Here is an 8,319-nt window from a genome sequence, read left to right on the forward strand (position 1 = left end):
GCCGCGCGCGGAAGCGTCTCACGTTGTTCCTAACTGTTCGATGACGCTCCTCCCGCTCCTGTAACTCCTCCGTCGTCAGCAGTCGCCCGTCGGGGTGGGTTGGTGGTATTTCCCCCCTCGCAGCTCGTCGCTCAATGGTCAGCTGCCTACGAGCCTCGTTACGCCTTTCATTACGTAAGGCCACCAGCTCCTCGTGTGCGGTGTCCAGACTTTGCGCGGCCCTCTGCATGTCGTCGTGCGCGCTCGTGGCCCGCTCGATATACCACTCCTGTTGGAGTGTGGTGGTGATAATGCGAGCGGCCTCGCAAACTTTGCTCCATCGTGCTCGGCTGGTAAGCATGAACGCCACAAGATTGTCAGGCGTCACAGCCGCTTCGTCGTCCTCACCGAGTAATTCATGCCGGACATCCGCGAACCTCGGACAGTCGAAGAAGGCATGCTCGGCCGTCTCCGGGACTCCCGGGCACCTGGTACAGTCGGCGGATGGTGCAAGATGTTTCACGCACAAGTACTCATGGAAAAACCCATGGCCGGAGAGGATCTGAGCGAGGTGGAATGTCATCTCCCCGTGTTGCCGGTTCTTCCATGCCGCCAAGTCTGGGATGGTCCGGTGCGCCCATCGGGTGTAGCGGCTTTCCGATTCTAGCTGGTCCCACTGACGCTGCCACTCGTCAATTGTCCTCGTCCGCTCCTCGATGCGCAGTTCGCGTAGACTTGCTCCCGTCGTCCGATGCCGCTGGTAGCAACGAGCGTCTTCCGTCACCTGCAGCACGATGGGGATGACGCTGGCAAGGACCGTTGCCACCTCATGGCGCACTGTAATGAAGGTGCGAGCTACTGGCCGTGCGTACAGTCCTTGCACGCGGTTCAGCTGTCTGCAACACTCCCGGAGCCGAACTGCCTCGTGCCAAATCGGCGCGGCGTAGCGGAGGGTGGAGTCCACCACCGATGCAAGCAGCCGCCGCTTCGCACTCTTTGGCCCACCATGATTTCGGAGCAGCCGGGAAATCCCCTGCGCCACACGGAGCGCTTTCGTCGTGGCCTGCTCTACGTGTGGCCTCCACGACAGGTGGTCCTCGATGACAACTCCTAAATATTTCAAGGTGCGGGTCGGCAGTTTCTCTACGCCATTGATACTCACCGGGACTCGGGTGTTGTCTCGTCTCATCGTAGACACAATGACCAGCTCGGTCTTGGCCGGAGCAAGCTCCAGGTGGTGTTGCGCCATCCACGAGCTGATCATTGCTACCGCCGTCTCCGCCAGTCCCGTCGCTGCCTCCGGCGTCGTCCCGCTCGCCAGCACCACGACGTCATCAGCAAAGCCGATCACCTCGGCGCCCTCAGGCAGCACCAGCCGAAGCACGCCGTCGTACATCGCGTTCCACAGGGTCGGGCCCAGGATTGAGCCCTGTGGAACGCCCGCCGTGACCGTACGACGCACTGGCCCCTCGCTGGTCTCGTACACCAGCCTCCTCTCAGAAAAGTAGCTGCGCAATATTTTCTGGAGGGCTGCAGGAACCATCAGCTTCTGCAGGGCAACCGCGATCGCCTTCCAGCTGGCAGAGTTAAAGGCGTTCCTGACGTCCAGTGCTGCCACCACCAGACATCGAGGATCCCGCTGGTTGGTGCGGTGAAACGTCCTCGCGTGTTGTCCTCGCTCGATCACCCGCTCGATGGCCTGAAGCGTGGAACGACCGCGCCGGAACCCGTACTGCCTTGCCGACAGGCGAGGAGCATCGCTGTCCTCCAAGTGGTCGTTCAGCCGATCTAAGATCAGCCGTTCGAACCCCTTGGCGACTGCTCCCAGCATTAGCAGCGGGCGGTGCGACGACGGATCGCCCGGCGGCTTACCTGGCTTCGTGACCAACACAAGGCGTGCCTCCTTCCATGCCGCAGGAAACTCCCCTCGCTCGAGCAGCTGATTGTACACCTTGGCGAAGACCTCCGGGTGCTTCCGCATTGCCGCCTTCACTGCGGCATTCGGGATGCCGTCCAGCCCTGGCGCCTTGGAGGACGCCATCCGCTCGGCCAACGAAAGAATTTCCGAGGTCGTGACCGGCCTCAGAGCCTCGCTGCACGCGTCGATGTCCGGCCACTCAAATGCCGGATGGTCCGGGAACAAGGCTTCGACGATCGGACCTAGTACGGCTCGGTCCGTTTCCGGTGGTGCCCTGTTACGTAGTTTTGCTCGAACAACCTTGTAACCGAGTCCGAACACCTCGGCTTCGACCCCATCGATCAGCTCTTGCATACTGTCTTCCTTACTGCTGTGAATGGCGGCCTGCAACAATCGTCGACAGTTCTGCAGCCTGGCCGACGTCACCGCACGTTCCGGAGGTTGGGCCCTGCGATGGGCGGCCTCCGCTGCTCCGCATTCCTCCCTCAGGCGCTCGATCTCAGGAGACCACCAGTACACCTGGGGCTTGCGATGGAAAGTAGCCCCGTGTACTCTCTCCATGATCTCATCGCACGCCTGGGTCAGTCCGCCGATCAGCCCCTCCGGAGTTGCGACCTGCTCGAAGTGGCCGCATGTGAGGGCGGTGTCGAAGCACTTGTTATCGAATTGCGTCGTCTTCCACCGGGTCCCGGCGTGTCTGGCTGTCCCGTCTCGACTTCGCTGCTGCTGCTGGCCTCGTCGCTTGGGGCGTTGTCCTGGGACGCCCACCTGGAACTGGACGTAGGCATGGTCGCTGCTGGAAAAGCGATCGAGCACGCGCCAGGAGTCCGGTCGCGCAATAGTTTGGCTGGCAAAAGAAACGTCGATAACGCTTTCCCGCGCAACCCCGTTGCCCTTAAACGTGGGCACGTTGCCGCGGTTCAGCGTATGCAGCGCCAGCTGCTCCACCACGCTCAGGAGCTCCTGCCCCTTCCGGGTGGTGCGCGCACTCCCCCACTCCTCATTCCAGGCGTTGAAGTCCCCGGCCAGGACTGATGTTGCGTGTCCGACCAGAGACACCTCCACCGCACCGAGGAAGCTTACGAAGTCTTCGATGCCGCTGCTGGGTGGCACGTAGCAGCTGGCGAACGTTACTCCCGCTATGGTGGCCACCACGAGTCCCGGGACGACGCTCCCCCAAAGCCGTTGAATAGGGTACGCCCCTGTTGCTATTATCGCCACACTCTGTTCCGCATCGATGGCCCACCGCGGATCATCCCGAGGTGGTCGATATAGTTCGCAGGCGAGCACCACCTGAGCCCCTAACTCGCGAGCCGTCTGCAGCATGAGGTCTTGGGCTGCCCGGCTTCGCCCGAGGTTCACTTGCAGCACTTTTAGCGCCGGCACGTCGGATGCCCGACCGGGTGCGGGCCGCTGCACACGACGCAGCGCACCTCCGCCGTGCAGCTCTTCGCCTGGTGATCCGGCTTCCCGCAGCGAATGCAGCTTGTCGAGCGGTCCACTTCGCTCCTGCACGCAGCTCGGACGTGCCCCATCTCGAGGCACTTGTAGCACCGTTGCTGACGCGCCTGCAGAGGAGCCACCTTCCGGATCAGACACGATGTGTATTTGATCTTGACGCTCTTGTCGACCAGACCCTCCGCAGCCCTGGCTGTTACGCGGACTATCGCCACTTTCGTGCCGTCCCAGGCAGGTCGCAGGCGAACCGATGTCTCCTCCACCTCGCATTGGCACAGGTTGGTCAGCGCCATCGCCACATCGGTCTCCTTCGCTAAAGGGTCGACAGCGTCCAACCGGATTTCGACCATAGGCGTGACCAGCCGAGCTGAGGCCGGCCGTTCTGCCTTTGCGCAGACCTGCTTGATGCACTGCAGAACTTCTGCAGCGTCCGCGCTCTCCTTCAGCTCCATGACAAGCCTGGAGCGTGTGGTGCGTCGCCCGACGCCTAGGGCCTCAGCATGTTTCTCCATTTCTGGAGCTGTTCGGACAGCCTGGTACACCTCCGTCCAGGTTTGTCCCTCAGCTGGGGCGATTTCAATAGCGTCCGGCTTGGTTTTTCGCTGCCGCTGACGCCGACCTCCTCGTTGTGCTCCAGGCTGGCTACCCCGGGCCTGTTGTCCCTGATGTTGCTGGGGCTGCTGCTTAGACGGTCCTGCGATCGGCTGTCGCTGAACCGCTGCCCGTTGCGGTAGTTGCGGCCACTGCTGCTGCTGTTGCTGCGGCTTGTTCCCCGGTTGCCGGGCCGGCTTACGACGCACCACTTCAGCCCAGGAGCCGCCTTCCGGGTCTGAAAGCGGAGCTGCCGTTGCCGACACCGCTCCCTGCTGTCGCTGTTGCTGCTGCTGCTCACGACGTTGCTGCTGCTGCTGCTGCTGCTGCTGTTGCTGCTGCTGCTGCTGCCACTGCTGCTTCTGGCTGCCTCCATAGCCCAGCGTCTGTGCAAGGAGCTCTTGGAAGCTGGCTCGCTCCTCCCTCAGCTCGTTGCGCAGGCGCTCAATGTCTTCACGAGCCAGCGTCTCGCGCATCCGGGCTTCCTCTCGGGCCAGCTGCAAATCTTGCCGGGCCTGCACAGCATTTGTTTCCAACTGCTGCCGGAGCATCTGGATCTCCTGTTGCAGACCCACGATCGTCGCTCGCAGCTGCTCGTTGGTGAGCGACGTCTCATTGAGGAGCTGTCTCAGCTCCGACATTTCCGGGGACTGCTGCTTCGCTCCCGGAACAGATGTTCGTGTAAGAGCCACTCGCGGCTCCAGAATAGTGGAGAGCTTCGCCGGCCTCTCCTCCGTTGACTCCGTCCTGGAACGGAGGGTTCGCCCCGTCGACGACATCTCCACCTCTCACTGTTACGGGTGAGGGTGGAGGGGGGGGGGGAGTCGGGGGAGGTGCTCTCCCCGACTCGCGGCGACGTAGCGCGTTGATTGACTCCCCACACGTTAAAATCGCTCTTCGCACCGGCCTTTTCCCTCCTGTAGGGGAGGGGGTAAATGGGAGGGGGAAGGGGGGGTGGCGGTCCGCTGCCTCTCGCCGAGACCTTTCCAACGATGCCTCGGGCGTGTCCCTAGCCCAAAGGATGGCCGAGTAATCACACTTTTAAGGATTTTACACTAAGTCTGATAAGTGCATAAATAGTTATCAAACTACTTATCAAACTTTTCACTCCTTCGTAGCTCCGCGAGTTTTAGTCCGAATCGCACGCGCGAGGGCTCGATCGACGGGGATTTTTGCCCCCCGTCGAGACACGTTTAAACGAAATAACGCCTTGGTACAAACTTTCGTACTTACTTAAGAAAAACCGGTCCCGACACACCGGAAACACGAAAATGTCTAAGTTTGGGGGCCTATATCTCAGCGAGTTTTGCACGTATGGAAACAGTAGACCCCTCAAACGAAGCGCACTGTTCTCACTAAGCGTTTCGCACTATTTTCGTACCGTTGAATTCGCCTAAGGGGGGGCAAAATCTACCGGAACCGAAAAACTACGGTTTTTCGGGCACCACTTCCGGTAGACCGCACACAGACGCGCTCACAAGGTCTCAATGGATGCGTCTTGTCAAGACCTTTCCACCGATACCCCAAACGTCCCGATCCGACCACCCTACACCTTATTAAAAAAAGAAAGGTGGTCCACGAAAAACTCCCCCCCCTTAAGGGGTGGGGGGGTGAAATTTGGGTGGGGGGTCGGCGGCCAGGATCGGGGGCCGGACACGTGAAATCGAAGCCCTGGCACGCGTGGCCTGGCTGATACGGCCGATTTTCACTCCAAACACTCGCACACACGCACGCACACAGAAACACACGGTACTCGGCCAAGAACGCGCAACCGAACAGCTGTCCCATACAAAATGTATGGGAACGAAAGACGCCGGAAATCGCCAAAACCTCCAACTTTGGAAGCCTATAACTCCGCAACGGTTCGTCGCACAAAAATGTTAGACCACTCTATCGACGCGGGATATTCTCACTTATAGTCCTCAAGTGTTTTTAAGATCACTAACGCACTTTTTGGGGGGTAAAACGGTCCCCCACCAAAAACTCACAGTTTTTCAAGTGCCACTTCCGGTGTAACGCACACACACACACATACAAAATTTTGTAAGATGCGTCTTACCGAGACGCATCCAACGACACCTTAATCGTCCGGATCGGTTCACAATTCGCCTTAATATTCAACAAAAACCTGCCCACGAAAAACTCCCCCCCCTTAAGGGGTGGGGGGGTGAAATTTGGGTGGGGGGTCGGCGGCCAGGATCGGGGGCCGGACACTTGAAACCAAAGCCCTGGCACGCGTGGCCTGGCTGATACGGCCGATTTTCACTCCAAACACTCGCACACACGCACGCACACAGGAACACACGGCAAACGGAAAGTGCCTTAAATCGTGCACTTTGCCAAAAAGTTACACTTTTCGGTGCGCTTGCACCGGGCTTTACCGTTATGTTCTTCAGCACACTCGCGGCGACAACGCCAGATCGGGCGCAAACCGGTACTTTGCACTGACGTCACACGCGACGACACACGGTACTCGGCCAAGAACGCGCCACCGAACAGCTGTCCCATACAAAATGTATGGGAACGAAAGACGCCGGAAATCGCCAAAACCTCCAACTTTGGAAGCCTATAACTCCGCAACGGTTCGTCGCACAAAAATGTTAGACCACTCTATCGACGCGGGATATTCTCACTTATAGTCCTCAAGTGTTTTTAAGATCACTAACGCACTTTTTGGGGGGTAAAACGGTCCCCCACCAAAAACTCACAGTTTTTCAAGTGCCACTTCCGGTGTAACGCACACACACACACATACAAAATTTTGTAAGATGCGTCTTACCGAGACGCATCCAACGACACCTTAATCGTCCGGATCGGTTCACAATTCGCCTTAATATTCAACAAAAACCTGCCCACGAAAAACTCCCCCCCCTTGATAGGTGGGGGGGTGAAATTTGGGTGGGGGGTCGGCGGCCGAGATCGGGGGCCGGACACGTGGAACCAAGGTCCTCGGTGGCCGTTTGGTGTCTCTTTCGCACACTTTGTCTTACTCAGTATGCACTCACAGTATACACTCACACGCACGCGTCGACAAGAGCTCATCCACAACACGTCCGTTCACTACGGAGGTTCGCTCGCAACTACAGGGATAACTGGCTTGTGGCCGCCAAGCGTTCATAGCGACGTGGCTTATTGATCCTTCGATGTCGGCTCTTCCTATCATTGTGAAGCAAAATTCACCAAGCGTAGGATTGTTCACCCTTTCAAGGGAACGTGAGCTGGGTTTAGACCGTCGTGAGACAGGTTAGTTTTACCCTACTGGTGTGTGCTGTATGCTGCTATCTTAACGGAATTCCTGTGCAGTACGAGAGGAACCACAGGTACGGACCACTGGCTCAATACTAGTTCGACCGGACTTTGGTATGACGCTACGTCCGCTGGATTATGCCTGAACGCCTCTAAGGTCGTATCCAATCCGAGCTGATAGCGCATCATAAACCCATTAGGTGATCGGAAGCTAGCGGGCTTAACAACCCTCTGAGATCCGTCGGTGCTGCCCCGTGCACACTGCCGTCTCATCCCCGCTATAGCACTAGACTGAGCCGCAACGGGCGGGTGTACGCTGCACGTGGAAGTACCTTATCACAGGGAACCCTGGTGGCTGTGCGCCCGTCGACCGTGGATACAACTAGTTTCGACACCTTCGACCGCCCGCAAACGACGGGACTACAGGCTGGGAGCTGCGAGTTGTAGAGATGCGTTCGCATCGATCCTCTCAGGCGACCCATGCTTGGTGGTGAAGTGGTTAGTTCGTGGAGTATAGGCTTGCTGCACTCGACAAGAGTGCTGCTTGCAAGGCTGTGGTGGTACGTATGGTAGTTGATGAGCATAGGCTTGCTGCACTCGACAAGAGTGCTGCTTGCAAGCCTATGGTGGTACGTGTACGGTAGTTGATGTGAGCATAGGCTTGCTGCACTCGACAAGAGTGCTGCTTGCAAGCCTATGGGTGGTGTGGTGTGTGGTGCATGATTAGCCTTTCAAGGAAGATGTGTCCTTGGGGCTAATCGGTTATTTTTATAAGTCCGGGAAACCTTTCTCGTCGGGATTCTTATCCTAAGCAACCACGAAAGCTTCCAAGAGTTGAAACATTGCCTATCAAGTAGGCCGTGCCAGCCCATAGCAAACCAACCAAGATAATCTAACAGGCCAAGATTGGTTGGAGACTTCAAAATTTTGCTAAGTCCATGGCCACCATAAGCCATTTCTATCAAGAAGGCCATGGACAGTGCTTAGCAACCACGAAAGCTTCCAAGAGTTGAAACATTGCCTATCAAGTAGGCCGTACCAGCCCATAGCAACCCAACCAAGATACTCTAACAGGCCAAGATTGGTTGGAGACTTCAAAATTTTGCTAAGTCCATGGCCACCATAAG

The sequence above is a fragment of the Anopheles marshallii genome, assembly GCF_943734725.1.
Source record: "Anopheles marshallii chromosome X unlocalized genomic scaffold, idAnoMarsDA_429_01 X_unloc_64, whole genome shotgun sequence".
Lineage (NCBI taxonomy): Eukaryota > Metazoa > Arthropoda > Insecta > Diptera > Culicidae > Anopheles > Anopheles marshallii.